At 39.4% G+C, this 21,532-nt stretch overlaps 1 protein-coding gene and 1 pseudogene across 1 annotated transcript in view; one reads left to right on the top strand and one right to left on the bottom strand.

The window, feature by feature from the left end:
- Window positions 1-21,532, bottom strand: part of ARMCX1 (armadillo repeat containing X-linked 1) — a 56,617-nt gene that overhangs the window by 9,561 nt on the left and 25,524 nt on the right. The window contains exons 3-4 of the mRNA XM_027768952.1: window positions 8,960-9,063; window positions 5,371-5,448 (exon numbers count right to left, since the gene is read on the bottom strand). The gene's annotated coding sequence lies outside the window, so the exon portion shown is untranslated. The remainder of the gene's footprint in view (window positions 1-5,370; window positions 5,449-8,959; window positions 9,064-21,532) is intronic.
- Window positions 2,603-3,359, top strand: LOC102481010 (corrinoid adenosyltransferase-like; annotated as a pseudogene).

The following is a 21,532-nucleotide window of genomic DNA, read 5'->3' as shown; positions in this document are numbered from 1 at the left end:
TGTCTGTCTGGCGAGCTCACACGCCCTATAGCAAAAACCTCTCCAAAAAAAAAAAAAAAAGAGAGAGAGCGTGAGAAAAAATAATAATAATTTGGGTTAATACCTTGCATATTACTCTTCATTATTTTAAGGTTTCTGCCATAGGGCATGTGTGCTCACTGGCTAGACACAGAGAAAGCAAAAGGGTAATCAAGAAAGCACCTCCCAGGGGGATGGCTATGCCACATCCCCTTCTCCTCCATCCTACTCCTGTGATTTTGGACACACATGCACATATGCCTGGCAAGATTTTCAAGAAGCCAGGTCTGGGACCCAATGGCAATTAGCCATTGAGGATTCCAGTGCCCCAACCACCACGTGACCTGCTAGCCCCCTGCATACTACTTTTTAAACTATTTTTTCACCATATATCGTGTACTTTTTAAAGTCAGTTACAGTAATATTATATGGTAAGTAATTTGCCAAAATGAAACCACTCTTTTACTGATTGATATTTAGCCCCATTTGCAATCTTCATCTTATAAAAATGCCACAGTGAAGACCTTTGTATACATATATCTTGGCAATCATGCCACTATTTCCCTAGGATAAATTCCTAGAAGTAAAATTACTGTGTCAAAGTAAATGTTCATTTCAAATTCATCCACATTGCCAAATTTCACCTGTTAAATTCATACACACACACACTCACATCTCACACATATGTATTTTTTTAGGGAGATATTTTTACTATTGGGCACGTGCACTTGCCAGAGAGACAGAGACAGAAAATGAGAAATCACTCCCCAGGGGAGATGGCCATGCTGCAATCCCTTCTCATCCATCTTACTCTTGGGATTGGGGCACACATGCAAAGGCACCTAGCATGAGTTTTAAGCTGCTGGGTCTGGAATTCCAACTGCAGTTGACTACATGGGAGTCCAGTGACATAACTATTATGCCATATCTGGTCCCACAAACATATGTATGTCTATGTTGTGCTCCCAAAATTTTAGACTTCTTTAATTATAAGTGAGATTAAACATCTTCTATTAGTTTTATTGACTATTTATGTTTTCCTTTATGTATACTGCTTTTCCCCAGTTTTACTAGGTTGTTTATCTTTTTTTATTAATACTTAAGCATGCTCTGTAAATTAAGGAAATGAGTCCTTTGACTGCCATAAGTGTTATAAATGTTTCCTGAGTTTATTTTTTCAGACTTCCACTATCTAGATTTTTTTTTTTATCTTTATGGTACAAAGTACTTCAGGTTTTTTTAAACATTTTTTTCGTTTCATGCACTGCTGAAGGTCTTTATTTTCTTCTAATTTTTAAAATGTTTTCTTTTAAATCCAAATTTGGGGCTTATATGGAATTATATTTTTAAGTTTGTTTTACCTATGGTAGAGAGCACATGGAAATGCATGAAAAAAGAAAGAGAAGCACCCTCAACAGTCTTCTCACACCATGATCCCTTTCCCAACTCTCCAGCTCCTCAGGACTCTGGGCACTTGCCTGTCTACCTGACAAGTTTTCAGGCCGAATCAGGGATCTGAACCTGCAGTTGACCCACACAGCCTCCAGCACTACAATTCAGTTTGCTACCTACCAAATGCACCACTAAGCCAGGCCCGGATTGTTTTTTTCCAAATTGTTAGCAAATCGTCAAATAATAACTATTATCAAATAAGCCCCTCTTTAGCTCACTGATTTAGTTAGTTACCTTAGGGCTAGATGGTGGCATAGAGTAACACAACACCCTGGGAGGCTAGACCCATATGAGAAGGTTCGGGATTCAAATGTCAAGATTTTCCTGTGTACTCCAGGCATACATGCCCATGATCCAGGCTCTGAGGCTGGGAGTAAATCATGGCCTGAGAAGCCTTTGAGGGTACATCTCTGTCTGTCTTTGTCTCTGTCTCCCATGGAATAAACTTTTAAAAATAAAAATAATTAAATGTCACCTTGATCATAATTATAAAATAAATAGCTACAAGTATTTGGATCTATTTTTGACTTTCTATTATGCTCCTTTAATCTGTTCCTTTTTTTTAGAGAGATTTTTGCTATAGGGTGTGCACTCTTGCCAAAGAGACAGAAAGCGATTAACATCCCCCCGCCCACCCATCCCCATGTGCACCCAGCAATCTCTTTTCCTCCATTCTCCTCTTGGGATTTTGAATACACGCACACACATGCCTAGGCATTAGTTTTGAGCTGCTGGTTCTGGGATTTTATGTGGGAGTCCAGTGATTTAACCAGTACGCCATCTGCTGGTCCCTTAGTCTATTTCTTTTTTTTTTTATTATTTCCTAAGATGTTTTAATTATAGTATATTCATTATATGCTTAAATAGCTAGAAAGATAAGATCATGCCAATTTTTCTTTTTCAAAATTTACCTGCTTATTCTCATGTGTTTATTTAGAGATTAAAATGTATTATTCTCCTAATAGAAGAGAAAGGGATTGCTGCAGGTCATCCCCCGTGGGGGGTCATTTCTCGCTTCCTGTCTCTCTATCTCTCTCTGTCTGTCTGGCGAGCGCACAGGCCCTATAGCAAAAACCTCTCCAAAAAAAGAAAGGAAAAAAAATATTATTCTCTCTGTCCAGCAGCCCTGCGCATGACTGTGCGGGCCCTAGGAGGCCGTCTTGGCCTGCGCGGGTGCTTAGGCATGGGCAGGCTACTGCTTCCCCATTTCTAGAGCCGTGGCTGGCAGGATGTGTAAGACAGGGACAGGTCTTTCTGGAAGATACCCAAGATTTCCCAAGTTTACACCAAAACAGGAGACAAAGAGTTTTCTAGAACCTTCACGAGAAAACAGAGACCCAAAGATGACCAAGTGTCTGAAGACAGGGAACTACAGATGAATTAAGTTCAGGTATTGGATTTGCTATGGAATTAATTACAGAAAAGAGCCACACATTTGCTGAAGAGCTTCAGAAAATCTAGTACATGTTACAGGACATTGGCACTGCCCTGGCGAGCCTCGCTTCACCAGGAAGGCCTACTTAAAACGCATCGCATTTGGAATGAGCCTGTCCTATAGCTGGAGCCCTGGATGGACTAATACACCAGCTAGCTCCCTTCTCTCAAGGCTTTCATTCTGCCTTAGAGCAACTCCACTTGCATTTCTGCTTGGCCATGTGCCGCCAAGCTGAGAGACACAGGGTGTCTCTTGTCCAGATGGGAGAGACCGATGCAAAGTGGCCAAATTCGTAAACGGACTCAGTGACTATCTCTTCACATTAGCCAGATCCAGATATGCAGCCATGAAGGAGGGGAATCAAGAAAAAAAATATACAAGAAAGATGACCCAGCAGACTCAGTTTGAAACACTTCAATGCAATGGCAGGGGCCTTTTAGACCTTCCAAGGTGACCCAGTGAAGAGGAGGGTTTGCCCTGCCAGAGTTTGGTTCCCACACCTCTCACCCAGAAGATCTGGAGGCTGGGCTCACTCAGCTTGGCTTCATACCCTGCTCCTACCCCCCAGGGACTATGGTGTGTGAGAATTCCGCCCCCACTCCCCCAGGTGGTCTGAGACTGGAAGAGAAGTGAGAGTGAATTTAGTATCACAAGAAAGAAGAGTAGAGTGATGAATGCAATGAGAAGGAACCATGTGGAAAAAAAAGAATAAAAGTGCGAAAAGCTTGAAAATAAAATAAATTATTCTGTTAAATTCCTCTAAAAATCCTATTTTTTGTTTGTTTTTTTTTTTGGAGAGGTTTTCTCTTAGAGGTTTTTGCTATAGGGTGCGTGCGCTCGCCAGACAGAGAGAGACAGAGAGACAGAAAGCGAGAAATCACCCCCCAGGGGGCATGGCTACACGGCAATCCTTTCTCCTCCATTCTCCTCTCGGGATCTTGGGCATGCACACACACGCGCCCGGCGTGAGTTTTAAGCCACTGGGTCCGGGACGTGAACCGCGGTCGACTACGTGGGAGTCCAGCGACATAGCCATTACGCTAACTGCTGGTTCCCTAAAAATCCTATTTTTTGATTTCAACTTGAAAATGTGTAATTTATAAGTTTTCTGAGGAATAACTGGCATCTTTACAGGAATATTCTTCTACCTAAGATTCCAGATTTCTAGTTATTTGTCTTCATTTATTCTTCTTTTCTTTCCAATATTAATAATGCATTTCTTTTTTTTAGTGGCCAATTGCAGTAAGTAGTATTTTCAGAAAAATGTTAAATAATCATGAAAATAACTGGTATCCCTGTCTTTTTCCTGATTTTAATGGGAATGTTTCTAGTGTTTATTCCTTAAACATGAAAGCCTTCTTTTTATAAACTTAAGTATTTTCGTCATGTTAGAGAAATATCCAACTATTTTTATTCTTAATAGGTTATATCCAGAATATCTGGCTTCAAGTACAATTTAATTAAGATTCTGGCTTCATTTTCCTATGACCCAATCTACTCTGCCCTTTCTTACATATAGACTTTAGCCTTGAGCTGGACATTCCAATGGAACTAAATTAGTTGTAATAGCTCTGTCTTACACCAGCCCTTCTTTATCCGTCAGAGTCCTAGCAGGAAAAAGAGTCCAACTCAAGTTGGTTCAAGAGATAAAACTATAGACATTACTTATAGAGAAATATGCAAGCTAAGAGACCAAACAAGAGATTTTATAGCATCCAGAGACTAGTAATAGCAGGAAATTGTTACCCCAAGCCTAAAAGTGCAAAAGAAAGAAATGATGTTACTGGAGCCTAGTGAGAACTAGAGCCATGGAGAAGGATCCTTCTGGAAAAAGCTGAAGTCTTGAAGGACTTCAAGAAGAGATGCAGTCATTTCCAATAAAACAGAGCCCAAATCAGAGAGGAAACAGGGAAGAAATACCTTCTCTCTTCTGCCTTCCAAAGTTCTATCAGTGCATTTCATTGACCAAAGCCAAAGAGATCCAGCCAACAATGGAACTTAGGAGATATAGTCCATAAGATTCAGCCTTCTAGGACAGAGGTTCCCCAACCTTTTTGGCATCAGAAGCCAGTTTCATGGAAAAAAATTTTTCCATGGACTGGAGAAGGGGGATGGTTTTGGGGTGATTCAAGTGCATTACATTTATTCTGCACTTTATTTCTATTATTATTACATTACAATGTATAGTAAAATAATTATGCAGCTGGCCATAATGCAGTATGTGCAGCCACTCTCCAGTGCTAGCCACACCACCCCAGCTCCACCTCAAATCATCAGACATTAGAGTTTTATACAGAATGCACAACCTAGATCCCTCACATGTGCAGTTTACAATAGGGTCCACACTCCTATGAGAATCTAATGCCACTGCTGATCTGACAGGAGGCAGAGCTCAGATGCTAATGTGAGTGATGGGGAGAGGTTGTAAACACAAATCAAGCTTTGTTTACTCACTCGCTACTCACTTCCTATTGTGAAGCCCAGTTCCAAAAAGACCACGAACCAGTTCACGGCCCAGGGGTTGAAGTCCTCTGTTCTATGACCTAGAATAATGTAAAGGAGTGTAGAGGTAATGAAAATATTAAGTGAAGATTTAAAGTAAGTTGTAATGGAGGTGGGAAGGAAGGGAATGGGGGGGGGCAAAACATTTAACAGACACAAAAAAGGGAATTTATCCATTGAAGTGTTCAGTAATATCTTTGACTGGAATAATATGCAGTGTATTCATGCTGGGAAAATTCATTTTATATGCTGTAAAGATGTACAACAATTAAATGTAATAAAAAATTAATAATAAAAAACAATAAAAAGACATCCCTAGGAGCTCTGCATCATAACCTATGATATCATCAAGGGAGGCAGAAATCACTCATCAAGCCATATCTCTTTTTCCTGTTTGTCCCTTCTATTATAACAAATTGATAAAAACTTCCAAATGAGTTTTCCCTTGAGAAAATTTGAAAAATATCAACCTAAGGACAAGAATCAACAGTAATAATATTTAGAATAATGGAGAAAAGAGTAGGCAAGAAGAGAGAAAACCATCTAGAATCAGCCTGATGAAGGCCAATGTGGCAAGTAGTGATAGTACCAGCCACACTGCTATCACATGCAGTACTGGAGTTCCCACAGGAGCCAGGACAGAAGGAAGCAGATAGTGGTGATGTTCTATATGTGGCCTTGCAACTCTAGGGAGATGGGTAATGAGGTCTGATCTACTTGTGCCTGTGACAGTTGGGAATGGAGAGGACCATCTTCTCTGGACCTATTACTCGGTGTGAATTTTAGAATGTTCCTCTCCAACCCCTCTGTGTGGTGGTCTTTCTAAACCTCTTTAGCTCCGTTACTACTTTGCTAGACAAAACTCCCAAGTAGTACCAACTTAAGGAGTCAGCCCCACTGTCATCTGACCACACACTACTAGAAGAGGAAACCACACATGTTCTAGTCTTGATGCTGGTCAGAAATCTTTAGCCTTGGGGACACAACATTGTTGCCCAAGTTCACTGTGAAATTTTCTTAAGTAGGACATTTATAGGTAGACACTGGCTGATCTACTTAGAGAACCCTTGGGTACAAATTGGGGGAGTCCAGAAGTGGGAAGAGTCTGTGGCCTCTCTTTTGGCTTATGAGGCAGTAGCACAGCCTCTGACCACAGGCAGACTCTGAGGTCATGAAAAGGATGGTTTGAGTGATTGCAGTTCAAAGTTGGGAGATTGATTGAACCTACACAAATCTGAATGCCACTCCCAAGTCCAAGAACATTCTGACTCTCACTAAGCAAGTCTTGTTCTTCTAATTTCTAAGTGGGATAAGACTACCTGCCACTTCTGGTAGCTCAGGATTGATAATAACTTTATCATAATACTAGAGACATGATAAGTATTTGATTATGTCTCATTCTCCAAATGGAACTTAACACTCTTGTTTTGTAACAGATGCTTGGCCATGTCCCCTTCACTGTCCTAAAGTGAGAGTCATAGACATTCACCTACACATGATTTCAAAATAAATAGACTGCCCTATATAATAAAGGAGAAACAGAAGAAAAGCAAGTTATAATAAAATATGATACATTTTTTATTAAAAAACCCAGAAAGTTGGTATTGAGATGAACTTGATTTTATGCTAAGATATTAATTTTAACCACTAGGGCAACCAGTAAGAAAATAAAATTTAGAATATAGTAAAGAAAATGACAAATAAATGAAAAATGGTACACCAGATAGGTCCAGGAGGTTAAGGTGATGGACTTCCACATGGCCAATCACAGCTCAAGTCCCAGATCTGGCAGCTTGCCTTCTCTCTCTCTCTCTGTCTCTCTCTGGTGAACTCACGTGATCTATAGCAAATTTGAAAATAATAATAAATTAAATTACATTATTTTTAATAGCACACCAGGAAATAACTATTTTTTAATATCACAGGGATGTGACAAGAGAGAGGAGAAACAAAGAGGGATAAAGCATCCCCCCATCAGGCTTCATCATATTGCAATCCTTTTTCCTCTAGTTCTCCATCCTGTCAGGATTTGAGGCAATTGTACATGTTTTTTAAGCTTCAGAGGCTGGGACTTGAACCCTGGTCATTGATGTGGGATCCTGCTTCCTCTTCACAGTGCTTAACCACTGAGCCAGGGGGAGTACCCAGGAAATACCTATATAACACAAGGGAAAGCAGTAATGGAGAAACACAGGAACAAAACAAACACATAAGACATGTAGAAGGGGGCCAGCAGGTGGCATGGTGGTTAAGGCAGCTGGATTTCATGGCTGACTGCAGCTTGAGTCCCAGATCCGGTGGCTTAAAACTAATGCCAGGCACATATACTTGTAAGCCCAAATTCCCAGGAGGACAATGGATAAGAAGAGATTGTGCCATGGCCATTTCCCTTGGAGAGTGAGTTCTCCCTTTCTCTCTGTCTCTCTCCTCTCCAGCAAGCATTAAAAATAAAAAGACATGGAAAACAAACAGCAAAATGGCAGATGTAAATCCTACCTTTTCAGTAATTGCATTAGTATAAATGGGTTAAATATTCCAACTTAAAAAAAGACATTGTGGTGAGAAACAGATATGGCTTATTAACTGTTGATGATGACATATATAGTATTCTCAACTGGATTGGCCTGAGAAGTATTTCATGATGGGCAAAGTATTTTTACAAGCAAAATGAGAAATAGCGATTGACTGTTTTAAAAAAATAATTAGAACAATAATAATAATGACTGGGGAAAACATAGAAAAGATATTGAATGTTGAAGTGGGGAGATTAATGTCTCTGTACTGACTGACATGCATGGCATTCCTTTCTGAAAAAGCAATGTAATACACTGTAAAGTTATATGTAATCCAATATAATATAAAGAAGATTATGATGATAATAAAAAATATAAATAAATGGGAGATGGAGGAGAAGGGATTGTGGCATGGCCATCCCCCAGGGGGTAATTTCTCACTTTCCTTCTTTTCGTCTGTCTCTCTCTCTTTCCAGCAAGTGCATATGTCCTGTGAGGAAGAAAAAATTAAAAAAAACTAAAAAAAGAAAAAAAAGATTGGCAGAATAAAAAAAATTTCAAGAGAAAAAGGGCAGTTTGTTGAAAAAGTGTACGCAGGAGTCTGAAGCCAGAGGTGCTTCAGCCCACCCTACAGAGGAGATGTGATGTATTTATCAAGAGTGGAAGGGGAGGGTCAAGAGAATCACAGATAATTTTATTAGTTTACTTGCCATCGTGACTTTATGGGCCCATCTGTGGGCATAAGATAAAATATTTTTGTGGTATTGTTTGCCAGTAAAAAAGGGTTCTTGCCGGAAGGTTCTGGTCAAAGGTCATTATAAATGTCTCCTTATTTTATGACAGGAAATTTATCTAAAGGGGTCATCTAACATTTTCAGCTTTTATCTTCTATTTTTAAAAAGGTAGGGCAAGGGCGCAACAAGGGACTATGGGCAATTATCAGTCTTCTGGAGCTTCTTAATGCTGAGAAGGGGCATTGTCCTTCAAGGTGATGGGAGGAGTGGTGTGGGTCTTCTGGAGGCAGTTATGAATATCATACCCTCTGGAGGAGCAAGATGTTTTCAGCTTATTTGAAGGCCAGTTGTTGTATAGTGTCTCAGATGAAGCACTTTAGCATTTTTAGGAGTGGAGGTCCTGCAGAAACTAAGAAGAGAATAATTACAATGGGGACAACTGGGAGGAGGATAAAAGCAACACTCTTCTTCCAGAAAGAGGCAAAGACCCCCATTTTCTGCTGTGAGAAGGTCCAAGCCTTTTCAGTTTTAGAGAGTTACCATGGCCATGGAGTCTACTTTCTCTTGAATCTGTAAGAGACTTTAAGATATTTTGTCTAGGCTTTGTTTAAGGTCAGAGGGAAGAGATGTAAAGTAGTGAAGAGATGTAGTCATGCCTCCTACTTCTCTGTAGCAATCCCTGTAGAAATTCCCAAGACGTTCAGGAGGGGTATCACTTGGAGTGCTCTCTTTTTTCAATGAGACTGTGACAGAATAAATTTTAAAAATATGATCCAACCATATGCTGTCTATAGAGGCACACTACAAACTCAATGACACAAATAGGTTGAAAATAATAGAAAAAGAAGAAAAAAAAAGATATACCATGCAAACAGTAAACAAAAGATCTGAAATGGTATACTAATATCAGAAAAATTATACCTTAAGGTGAACATCTTCATTAGAGACAAAGAAGGGCCATTTGTGGACCAGAAGGTGGCATGATAGTTTAGGCAGCTGGATTCCACATGGTTGACTACATGGTTGGAGTCTCATACCTGGCAACTTGAAGAACACACCAGACACATGTTCAAGCATGCCCCAAATTCCAAGGGAATGGAGGAGAAGGGGTTTCAGCATGGTCATCCCCCCACCCCAGGGGATGCCTTCTCATTTTCTCTCTCTCTCTCTTACTCTGTTTCTCTATCTTTCTGGCTATGGTACATGTCATACAGCAGTTTTTTTTTTTTTAAAAAAAAAGAAGGGTAATTCATGATGAAAAGGACAATAGGTATAACAATTATAAATATATGTATACTTAACAACAAAGTTTCAAAATACATCAAGCCAAAACAGAATTGAGAGAAAAATACACTATTCAATAATAACAGTTGGAGACTTCAATTCTCCACTTCTAACAATGAATAGAATAAGACAAAAGATGAAAAGATAAACAAGGAAATACAAGACTTCAATACAACTATAAATCAACAAGAACTAACAGATATCTATAGAAAAATCTAGTAAACAACTACAGAATACATACTGTTTCCAAGACCAAATGGAAAAATACACTATTCAATAATAACAGTTGGAGACTTCAATTCTCCACTTCTAACAATGAATAGAATAAGACAAAAGATGAAAAGATAAACAAGGAAATACAAGACTTCAATACAACTATAAATCAACAAGAACTAACAGATATCTATAGAAAAATCTAGTAAACAACTACAGAATACATACTGTTTCCAAGACCAAATGGAGACTCTTTCATGGCTCCTGAGAACTAGTGATTCAGGGAAAAAAGAGAAACGAAGATTTTCTACTGATAATTCAGCCTCCAGCCCACAAACTCGAGTGGGATCAAAACAGAACAGCAAAGAGATTCCAGATCATCTCTTTCTGCACACTTCTGAATGCTCAGATAGAACTTCAAGTTTGGGAAGAAACACACCATCCATAAGATGACTAGAAATCACTGCAGAGCCACAAGAAATATGAGAAAGCAAGAAAATACCTCTCCTCCAAGGGAAAAGAACAGCTCCTCTTCATCCACAGACAGTTCAATGAAAATCATGGAAATGTCTGATAAAGAATTTAGAATATTCATAATGGCAAAGCTAACAGAGATGAAAGAGAAGAGAGACAATGAACTGCAGAAGAGAAAGTAGAAAGAAGATGACGAGTTCCAGAAGGTGAGGAAATTCTTGCAAGACCTAAAAGAGGAATTAAACACTTTAAAAAAAGAATCAAATGGACCTGTTAGAGATGAAGCCTATAATACAGGAAGTCAAACTCTCCCTTTAAAGTATTAAAAGCAGACTAGATCATACAGAAAATAGAATCTCAGATGTAGAAGAGAAAATTGCTGGGCTAGAAAAATTCACTGCAAAGACTGAGAAAATTGCCCGCCCTCAAAAAAATGAGAATAATATACGAGAAATACTAGATACCATAAAACATCCAAACATCCAGCTGATGAAAACCACAGACAAAGACAAGATACTAAGATTGGCAAGAGAAAAATGGCAAGTTACCTACAAAGGATATCCCATCAGGCTAGCAGCAGACCTCTCATCAGAAACAATGCGAGCGAGGAAATAATGGGAAAATATATTCAAAGTGTTAAGGGAAAAGCAATTTCAACCAAGAATACTTTACCTGGCAAGATTATCCTTCATATGAAAAGAAAAGACAAGAACATTCTCAGATAAACAAAACCTGAAAGAATTTACCAGCACCAGAACAGATCTCCAAGAAGTTCTCAAGGGAGTGCTATATCAGGAAAATTAAATTCAGACACACACAAATAAGAATTCAAAAACTGAGAAAATGGCCAACCTAATCATAGGGACAAGTCTGGAGTTGAATATTTTATCCCAGAATTCAAGTGGGAAGATCAAACCACAATAGAAGATAGATTAAGTAAATGAGACTGAACTGGTGAAATAGCATTTTATGACTGTTGACTAAAATATTGCTGATTTTCTTCTAGGCTTTGTTGTCTGGTTTTCAAGATTTCTGTCCTGTGTTGAGCTGTCGATAGGTTCATATACATACTATTTGAACAGAATCCTAACCTGTTTCCTGGCTTTAAGTTTTAAGCAAAGTTCCTTAGCATTTCTTTGATTTATTATAGCTAAAACTGTTTTTCTTGAAAAAAAAAAAAAGAGCACATGTAACATTTTCCATTATAGAGCACATTTTAGGAGATTTTTTTAGAGAGATTTTTGCTATAGGATGCATGTGCTCACCAGAGAGACAGAGACACAGAGAAACAAAGTGAGAAATCACCCCCCCCCCCAGAGGGGATGGCCATGCCACAATTCATTCTCCTCTGTTCTTCTCTCAGGATTTTGGATGCACACACACATGCACCTAGCGTGAGGTTTGTTTTGTTTGTTTGTTTGTTTTGGGGGGGTTGTAGAGGTCTTTGCTATAGTGCCCATGCACTCGCCAGAAAGACAAAGAGAGAGAGACAAAGCGAAAAATCACCTCCCAGGGGAGATGGTCACACCACAATCCCTTCTCCTCCATTCTCCTCTGGGAATCTACGACATACACATACACACACCCAGTGTGAGTTTAAGCCACTAGGTGTAGGACTCAAATCACAGTCGACTACATGGGAGTCCAGTGACATAGCCATACACCAACTGCTGGTCCCACCCAACGTGAGTTTTAAGGTGCCATATCCAGAACTCAAACCATGTAGGAGTCCAGTGACGTGAACCACTACACCATCCTCTGGTCCCCATTTCAGGGGATTCTTAAAGTCTCAATAAATTTAAAAGAATTGGAATCATACAATGAATGCTCTTTGGATATAACAGAATTAAATTAAGAACCAATAAAAAAAATTGGGGGAAATTCACACATAAGTGGAAATTAAACACACTCCCATATTGCCAATGAGTAAAACAAAGTTAGAAAATACTTTAAGTTGAATGAAAACAAAGACACAACATCTCTCTCTCTCTCTCTGTGTGTGTGTGTGTGTGTGTGTGTGTGTGTGTGTGTGGCAAGCACTCATGCTCTTTGGTTAAAAAGAAAATCTTTGGGGCCAGTGCTATAGCATAGTAATAATGCACTGCTCAAGAAAAAATAGGATCCCATGTGGCAAATGCAGTTTGAATCCCTGGATCAGTCAGCCTGAAACATGTCAGGCATGACACAAGTGTTGAAGATCCAGTGGGTTGGAGGACTGAAGGAGGGGACTGCAGCATGACTAGATGCTGTAGGGGAGTGCTTTTTTCCTTCTCTCTCTCTGCCATGCACACACATGCTCTATCATGAGTAAAAAAAAATGAATAAAAAAATTTTAATTAGAAAAATCTAAAGGAGAACCTCAATAATATAATCTTAAGATACTGTAAAAAGAAGAACAAATTCAACTCAAATCAAGAAGAATGAAACAATAAATTTTAGAGCAGTAATAAATGAAATAGAAAATAGAAAAACAATAGAGAAAACTAACAGCCCCTAAATCTGACTCTTTAAAAAGATCAACAAAATTGACAAATCACTGCTTAGACTGACCAAGAAAAGAGAGAAAATTCATATTACTAATAACAGGAACAAAATAGGGGTGACTACTACCCAATCTTATAGAATTAATTATAAATATCACAAAAATTGTATCTCAACAACTTAGGTAACCTAGATAAAATATGCAAATACCTATAAAACTGCAAACTACCACAACTGACTAAAGAATAAATAGAAAATAAGAATTGACCAATTATAAGTAAATGTATAAAATTAGTAATAATAAGGATAATAACTCAAAGAAAAGCCTAGAACCACATGGCTTCACTGGTAAGTTCTATAAAATGTATTGGGTCTTCAGAAAAGTCATGATGCATTTTTACATAGAAAAAAATACATCACAACTATTTGACAACTCAATAGTGGCCAGACGATGTTGTAGTAGTAAAGCAACTGGATTCTTATAAGAAGGTTGAAGTTTGCATCAAGAGGCCTCCCTATACACATTTGGCATGCACACATGTGATCTGGGCTGACTCCTAATTGTGCTGGGTAAATTAGGGACATAAAGGGATGAGCTCAGGACTTCAAATTCCCAACTCAAGCACTGCATAATGAACTGTATAAATGACCTGAAAGTTTCTATGTCTGCCCTGAAGGAAAACCTTATTTTCTGGAACTGCAGAGCTGAGATTGCTGAAAAACAAACTGAGAACCTTATCCTGTGAGTAGCTAAATTACAATGTAAATTAAATTCCTACCTCACAGTTATGGTGAAGGCAATGATTAAGAAGGAAAATACTTCAAAATTTTGAATGAGGATATATGGGTAGTCTTAATGAAGATGAGGACCTTAAACTCCTAAATTCAACTGTGCCTTCACTGTCATATAAGCAGCCTTTCCATCCCTATCTGAGGAGAGTAACCCTGCTTTGCTTAAGGAAACTGTAATTGTGGTCTCCCCTGAAGTAGATGCAAGATACTACGATTATCCTCATGACCCACCCCCACCACCTCTCTTTGGTTCTAAACCTATAACTAGACTCCAAGCAAAGAAGGCCCCAAAAGGTGAGGTACAAAGTGTAGCCCAAAAGGAGATTTGCTATATTCCAAATGGACTTGGAATTTTTCCAATTTATATAGACAGAAATTTAGGGAATACTCGTATGGATAGAAATTAAGGGTATGGGATAATGGTGGGAAGAACACCAAATCTAATCAGGCTGAATTTATTCATATGAACTCATTAAATATAGATTCTGGATTTAATATTGCAGCTCTGGGACCAGCAGATGGCATAATGGTTTACATTGCTGGACTCCCACATAGTTGACCATGGTTCGAGTTCCGGGCGTGGCAGCTTAAAACTCACGCCAGGCGTATGTGCCTGTGTGCCCAAAATCCCAAGAGGAGAATGGAGAAGAAGGGATTGTGGTGTGGCCATCTCCCCTTGGGGGTGATTTCTTGCTTTTTCTCTCTGTCTCTCTTTGTCTCTCTGGTGAGTGCACATGCCCAGTAGCAAAAATCTCTCTAAAATACATATATATGTATTTACACACACACACACACACACACACACACACACACAACACACACAGAGCAGCTCGAAGGTTGGAAAGTTCTATAAAAAAGAAAGCTTACCAAGTTTTGTTTGTTGGTTGGATGAAACAGGGACCAAAATGTAACCCACACTAAATGAAGCTGAAATACCAAAAATTTCCTTAGTATACTGTACTGGAAGGTATTCAAATGCTTATGGAGATTGGAATGTTAGAATGGGTTTATCATATAAAACCTGATTACCCATTCTGGTAGGGCAGAGAGGACACACTTATCACCATGACCATGAAGAATGTTTCTGAAGGAATCTCTGGCATTTTTATTATTATTAGTCTACAGGAGTCCCAAAATGTCACTGCCACTTCTTTCCAGATGCAACCATCTAAAATTAGTGGATCAAAGAATTAGAACTGACCCCAGAGATAACCTGTACTTTCTCTTCAGAAATAGATTAAAGTTTCCTTCAAGCTATTTTTCAAGTCTAATTCCTCAAGTTTTCTAATTGCAGACATGTCTGGAAGCAGGCCTGCCTGTGTCATTGACGTTTATTTCAATGTCTTGTTTTGACTAAAATGCAAAGATGTCAGCTCAGTGACACTATTCATTATGACTGCCAGAAGCCAATATGAATTCTCACCCACACTACTCATGAGAAGACTGTACATAGCTGGATGTCCACCATTGCCTCATACGGGCAGGTCCATGTTAATGGGAACAGAAGGCATATTGGTGTTCTTAGCTACCCACTTCATGAAGACACTCAACCTGGCCAGGTGATGATGGCCACTGAGCAAGGTGGAGGTACAATACTTTCATTTATGTCTTCTTTACTTAATCCAAGAGTCAACCCCTGCATGTCACTGGTACTCTGAATCTAGTTAATACATCTAGGGAAGATTCACCGTGTCACATTCAGCTCTTCCAAGGCATAGTTAGCCTTACGGACCCAACTTTAGTTGACACTATTTTAGAAGCCCAGAATCAAGAATTGGGTTCTTGTATAATTCTCCTATGAAATACAGTGCAAGTACCGAAAGAAAGGCAGTGCAAAAAGTCTGCATTCCTGGGCTGACCTGTCTTTGGTCATCTGGGCACCACCATTACTCCCTTCTAAGGCTGACAGCTACATTTTTTAGATTCCCTTTTGCTATGTTTCCAAGTTCCAAGTAAGAGTTTGCCAATGAAATTTTTTTAAAAAACATGATATGTAAATATCTTACACTTATAGCCCAGACTTCTGACATGTCCAGTAACCTCTGGCTCAAAATTCTTCAAACCTAATACACACTGAGAGAGGGATGGAGGACATTAGACGAAGGGCCTTTTGTTAATGACATCATCTTTTCTTTTCTCTTTTTTTTTCTTTTGAGAGGTTTTTTGCTCAAGGGCGTGTGCGTTCGCCAGAGAGACAGAGACAGAGAGACAGAAAGCGAGGAATCACCCCCCAGGGGGGATGGCCACACCGCAATCCCTTCTCCTCCGTTCTCCTCTCAGGATCTTGGGCGCACACACAAGCGCACCCAGCATGAGTTTAAGCCACCAGGTCCGGGACTTGAACCACAGTCGACTACATAGGAGTTCAGCAACATAGCCATTACGCTAACTGCTGGTCCCAATGACATCATCTTGAGTTACTCAAAAATATTTCTTGCTAACAATCAAATAGCCTCCCATTCCCCAACAACTTATTTCTTTCTTCCTTTCTTTCTTCTCTTTCTTTCCTTTTCTTTCCTTCTTCCTTTCTTCTTCCTTCCTTCCTTCCTTCCTTCCTTCCTTCCTTCCTTCCTTCCTCTCTCTCTTTGTTTTGTTTTGTTTTCAAAAAGTTCCAGCATTTTTGAAGAGCTTTGTGGTCACTCTTCTCTGTAGGCCAGGAATTACAACTGGAACTGCTGCCACTGAACCAAGATCCTTAAGTGCTATGGGGATAATTGGATTTTGGAATGGCAGAGGCCAAATGGCAACACTAAATTGCCAAAGACAAAGTGGGCACGATTACCATAATGGACAACAGAGTCAAAACAGTAATCAGAATAGTCTGACTCACAGACTTATAGCAATGGCTAGTTGATCATTGTATCTCTAGAAGTGAAAGAAATGGGCAGGCTACTAAATTATTACTTGATTAATATAAACTGAAGAGTTTATGTCAAATGGATGGAAGTCTAATGTAAATCATAAAAACAGAGAATTAGGCACCTTCAACTAATTCTCAGACTTGAGTCACATTACAAACCTAGAACACCTTAGATAAAGAGGAGGCTAGGTCTCCTGAAGAAAGGACTTTGTGACATTGCCAAAAATATATACTGATAGTCTTTCTCCCAGCCTTCCTCAAAAGGCTTATGACCTTTTACCAGTAACTGTGCATTTGGGAAAAGGAAATAAATAGACCTTCCAATGACTACCAGAGACTGACTCTGAACTGACACTAATTCCAGGAAACTCAAAACATCACTGTGGTCCACTAGTCAGAGTAGAGACTTACGGCAGTTAGGTGATCAATTAAGTTTTAGGTCAGGTCTTCCTTATACTGGGTTCAGTGGGTCCCAGAGTGTTTATCCCCCAGCAGTACAGCTTCTTTCTGTGACATCCCTGAAGGATAATAATGAAGTGCGATCCTTTCAGCAGGCAGATCTTTTGAGCAATGCACCTGATTGCTCATTTTGATGTGTGATTATATATGGATTCTTACCAAAATAGAGGTAAGGAAGAGTATGTCTGCAATACAGGCAATCTCTTAAGGTATCTCTTAGTACCACTATGCCTTGTAGTTAAGGTCAATGGAAAACTACAATAACCCAAGTCAAGCAGAACTAATAAAGACCCACATTCTTTAAGAATGAAGGTTTTAGAACATCTGACCTGGCAGAGAAGCATGACCGGCTGAGATATTTGCTGAGGGTAGAGGGCATATGGATTCAGTAGTAAAAGAAAATAATTTTTAAAACTAGCTATTGGGGTCAGCAGGTGGTATGGTGGTTAAAGGTGCTGAACTCCCACATGGCTCACCAGGGTTTGAGTACTGGACCTGGCAGCTTGCTTGCTTTCTCTCACTCTCTCTCTCTCTCTCTCCCCCTGCTCTCTCTGTGTCTTGCTATGGTCAAATTAAAAATAACAATAATGATAAATAAAATAAATAATTCTTAAAAAAAAACAGCTATGACCATAACCAGTTGCAGAAATAAGGGCTGTAATTGTCATGTATATTTCTTCCTTATTTGATTATGATTATGATTATGTGTATGTTTTGTTCCTACTCTTATTCCTTTATAAAATAACCCAAGATTTATTAGTTTTATATGATAGTATTTAAGTATCATTATCTTTACAACATAATAGTTACAGAAAATCAAGGAGAAGTGTGAACATCACCCAAGGACTTTACAGTCTCTTCTACGAAAAGGGTTAGTGCTTTGTCAGTTGTACAAAGGATATTTGTGTCATTTTAAGTATTATCCCATCATTGCTTTTATTTAGAGATTAAATATGGTTTAAGGAGATGTCTATGGGTGCCAAGTGGACAAGGGGTAGACTGTGATAGTTAATGTTATGTGTCAATTTTCTAGGCTATGATGCCCAGTTGTTTGAACAAACATTAGTCTAGATTTTGCTGTGAAGGTATTTTGTAGACATGATTAACAATTACAGGGCCAGCCCTGCAGCCTAGTGATTATGGGATCCAGAATCCACATGATCAACAACAGTCGGAAAACCCACCCCAGTGGCTTGGAAAATACACTGGTCTCATGTGCATGTGTATCCAGAATTCCGATGGAAAAATGGATGAAAAGAGATCTAGTGTGACCACGCCTCATTGAGGGGGTACCTTCTCCCTCTTATTCTGTCTCTCTCTGGTGAGTGCACATGCCCTCTGGCAATAAAAAAACAAACACACACACACACACACACACACACACACACACACACACACACAAGGCCAGCAGATGGTGTAGCAGTTATGCTGCTGGACTCTCACATGGCCAACTGCAATTCGAGTCCCAGACCCGGTGACTTGAAACTTATGCTGGGCACATGTGCATGCATGCCCAAGATCCTGGGAGAAGAATAGAGAAGGGGGGATTTCAATGTGGCCATACCCCCTGGGAATGATTTCTCACTTTCCCTCTTATTGTCTCTTTCTTTAGTGAGTGCCTGCACCCTAAGGCAAAAACCTCTTAAATAAATAAATAAATAAATAAATAAAATGCTTACAATCTATTGACTTCAAGTAAAGCAGATTATCTATCCTCCATTGGGTGGGCCTCATCTAGTCAGTTGATGTTCTTAAGAGCAAAACCTGTGGCTTGCTGGAGAAGAACATATTCTGCCTAGAAACAGAAATTCTACTTGACTTTCTAGCTTGCTGCTTGCCTTGAGGATTTCAAGGTCAAGACTGAAACTAAAACTGTTGCCTGACTTTCTAGCTTGCTAGTCTGCACTAAAAATTTCAGACCTGTCAGCCTCCATTGTGCAAGCTAATTTCTTTTTTATTTGTTTGTTTCTGCTTTGCCATGAGGCATCTGTGCTTGCCAGAGTGAGACAGAGAAAGGAGAAAGCACCCACCAAGTGGAGCATGGTCATGTCACAATCCCTCCTCCTCCTCCATTTCTCCATCCTGTTGGAATTTGAGCCACGACATAGTCACCCAGCATGTTTTCAAGTCACAGGACCCAGATTCAAACCACTCAGTGGTCCACATGGGATCCAGCTTCCTTAACCACCAGGCCACAGGGCCAACCTGTGCCAATTTCTTAAAATGAATTATTTTCTCCTCTCTCTCTCTCCCTCTCTCTCTTTCTCTCTCTCTATCCACACACACACATACACACACACAGTGTCCCATTGCTTATTTCTCTCTAGAGAGCTCTAATACAGAACACATGCATTTATTCCATCTTAAAACTCCATTAAAATACAATAAAATAATAAGAAATATGAAGAGAAATGAAGAAATAATAGACCATGACCCGTATTAATGAAATTTGGGGTGGGGAGAACACCAGCTGGTGGGAAAATTAAGGCACTGGATCCCACATGGCCAGCTATTTGGTTTGAGTCCCAAACCTAGCAGTATGGAAATGCTGCCAGGAGTGTATGTGTGTGTGTCCAAGATCCTAAGAAGAGATTAGAGTAGAAGGGACTGTACCATGGCCATACTCCCTGGGGAGCGATTTCTTTCTCTGTGTGTGTCTTTCTCTGGCAAGTGTATGTGCCCTATAGCAAAAAACTAAAAATTAATTAATTAATTAAAATTTAGACAATACATAGATATGCATTGAATGACCTAGAAAATAGAAAAAGCTGAAACCTATCTGCCATTAATGACGATTAGGAGGAGCTAAGTATAAGTGATTTACTCCACAGAACTCTATAAAGTCTTGGGAATTTGAAACTTGAGAATTTTAGTTCTCGTCTTCGAGAGCTAAAGTGTGTTCTTTGGACTAAGAACAGGAATATTGACTGGAATTTTTAATAAGGTGCAGTTAGATCCCAAGATTCTCTCCTCCAGCTCCTACATTAAATGAATTTCCCTTGGGAACCAGCAGTTAGCGTAATGGCTATGTCGCTGGACTCCCACGTAGTTGACCGTGGTTTGCGTCCCGGACCCGGTGGCTTAAAACTCACGCCGGGCGCGTGTGCGTGCATGTCCAAGATCCCGAAAGGAGAATGGAGGAGAAGGGATTGTGGCGTGACCATCCCCCCTGGGGGGGTGATTTCTCACTTTCTGTCTCTATGTATCTCTCTGTCTGGTGAGCACACGCGCCCTATAGCGAAAACCTTTCAAAAAAAAAAAAAAAGAGTTTCCCTTCTCCCAGAAGACAGATGGTTTACTTTCTGCAGAAGTTAAACTAGAAAAGCTCTGAATTCATGAGCATAACTTAGGGTGAATATAATAAATAGTAACAAAAACAGAGAATGAGTAGAAATTTATACATAAAAAGGTCAAGGGACCGGCAGGCAACATGGTGGTTAAAGGCGCTGGACTCCCACATGACCAACCACAGTTCAAGTCCTGGACCTGGCAGCTTGCTTTCTTAATCTCTCTCTCTCACCAAATTAAAAAATAATAATAAATGAAGCTAAATAAAATAATTGAAAAAAATTTTAAAAGATTAAACATTCTTATCATCCAAGCTTTCTTGCCCTGCTCAGTTTCCTGAACACTGAAAACCAGTCTTACATTTCCAAGAAAGGAGATTGAAAGACTGCTCTTTGTGTAATCAGATCAACCTAGTAAAAAGAAATCCCTATGAACACTGACATTTGTATGTACTACCAATGAATTAGCTACTCCCTTCTGACCCTATAGTGAGATTCATTCTTTTTTTTTAATTTGCCAGAGGGTGTGTGCACTCACTGGAAAGAGAGAGAGAGAGGGAGGGAGAAAAGAACAAAAAAACTGAGAAATCACCCCACATGGGGAATGGTCATAATGCAATCCTTTCTCTTCCATCTCTCCCTTCTTTCCATATATTGGGCACATGCACACATGCACCTGGCATGTTTCTCAAGCTTCCAGCCAAGTCCAGGACTCAAACCACGTGGTTGGTCATGAGAGATCCAGATACCTTAACTACATACCACTGGCTGGTCCAAGGTCCATTATTAAATAAAAACAGATATTTATTAGAAGAAAGTCTCTACCATGAAAAATGAGACCAATTGACCAGAATTAAAATAAATTCAGGGTAAAATAGATAATACATAGAATAAAAGAAAGTTGTAAAAATCTATCAAACCCTTGGATAAGAACATATCTTCTGTCAAAAAAGCAGAATGCTATTTTTAAAGGAACAGAATTCAAGAAAAGCTCTACATAGCAACACAAGGCCAAAAAAGTAGGGAAA

Source organism: Tupaia chinensis, unplaced genomic scaffold (assembly GCF_000334495.1).
Source record: "Tupaia chinensis unplaced genomic scaffold, TupChi_1.0 Scaffold148073_2, whole genome shotgun sequence".
Lineage (NCBI taxonomy): Eukaryota > Metazoa > Chordata > Mammalia > Scandentia > Tupaiidae > Tupaia > Tupaia belangeri.
Note: the sequence above shows the minus strand (reverse complement) of the source record. Positions and strands in the feature narration are given on the sequence as shown.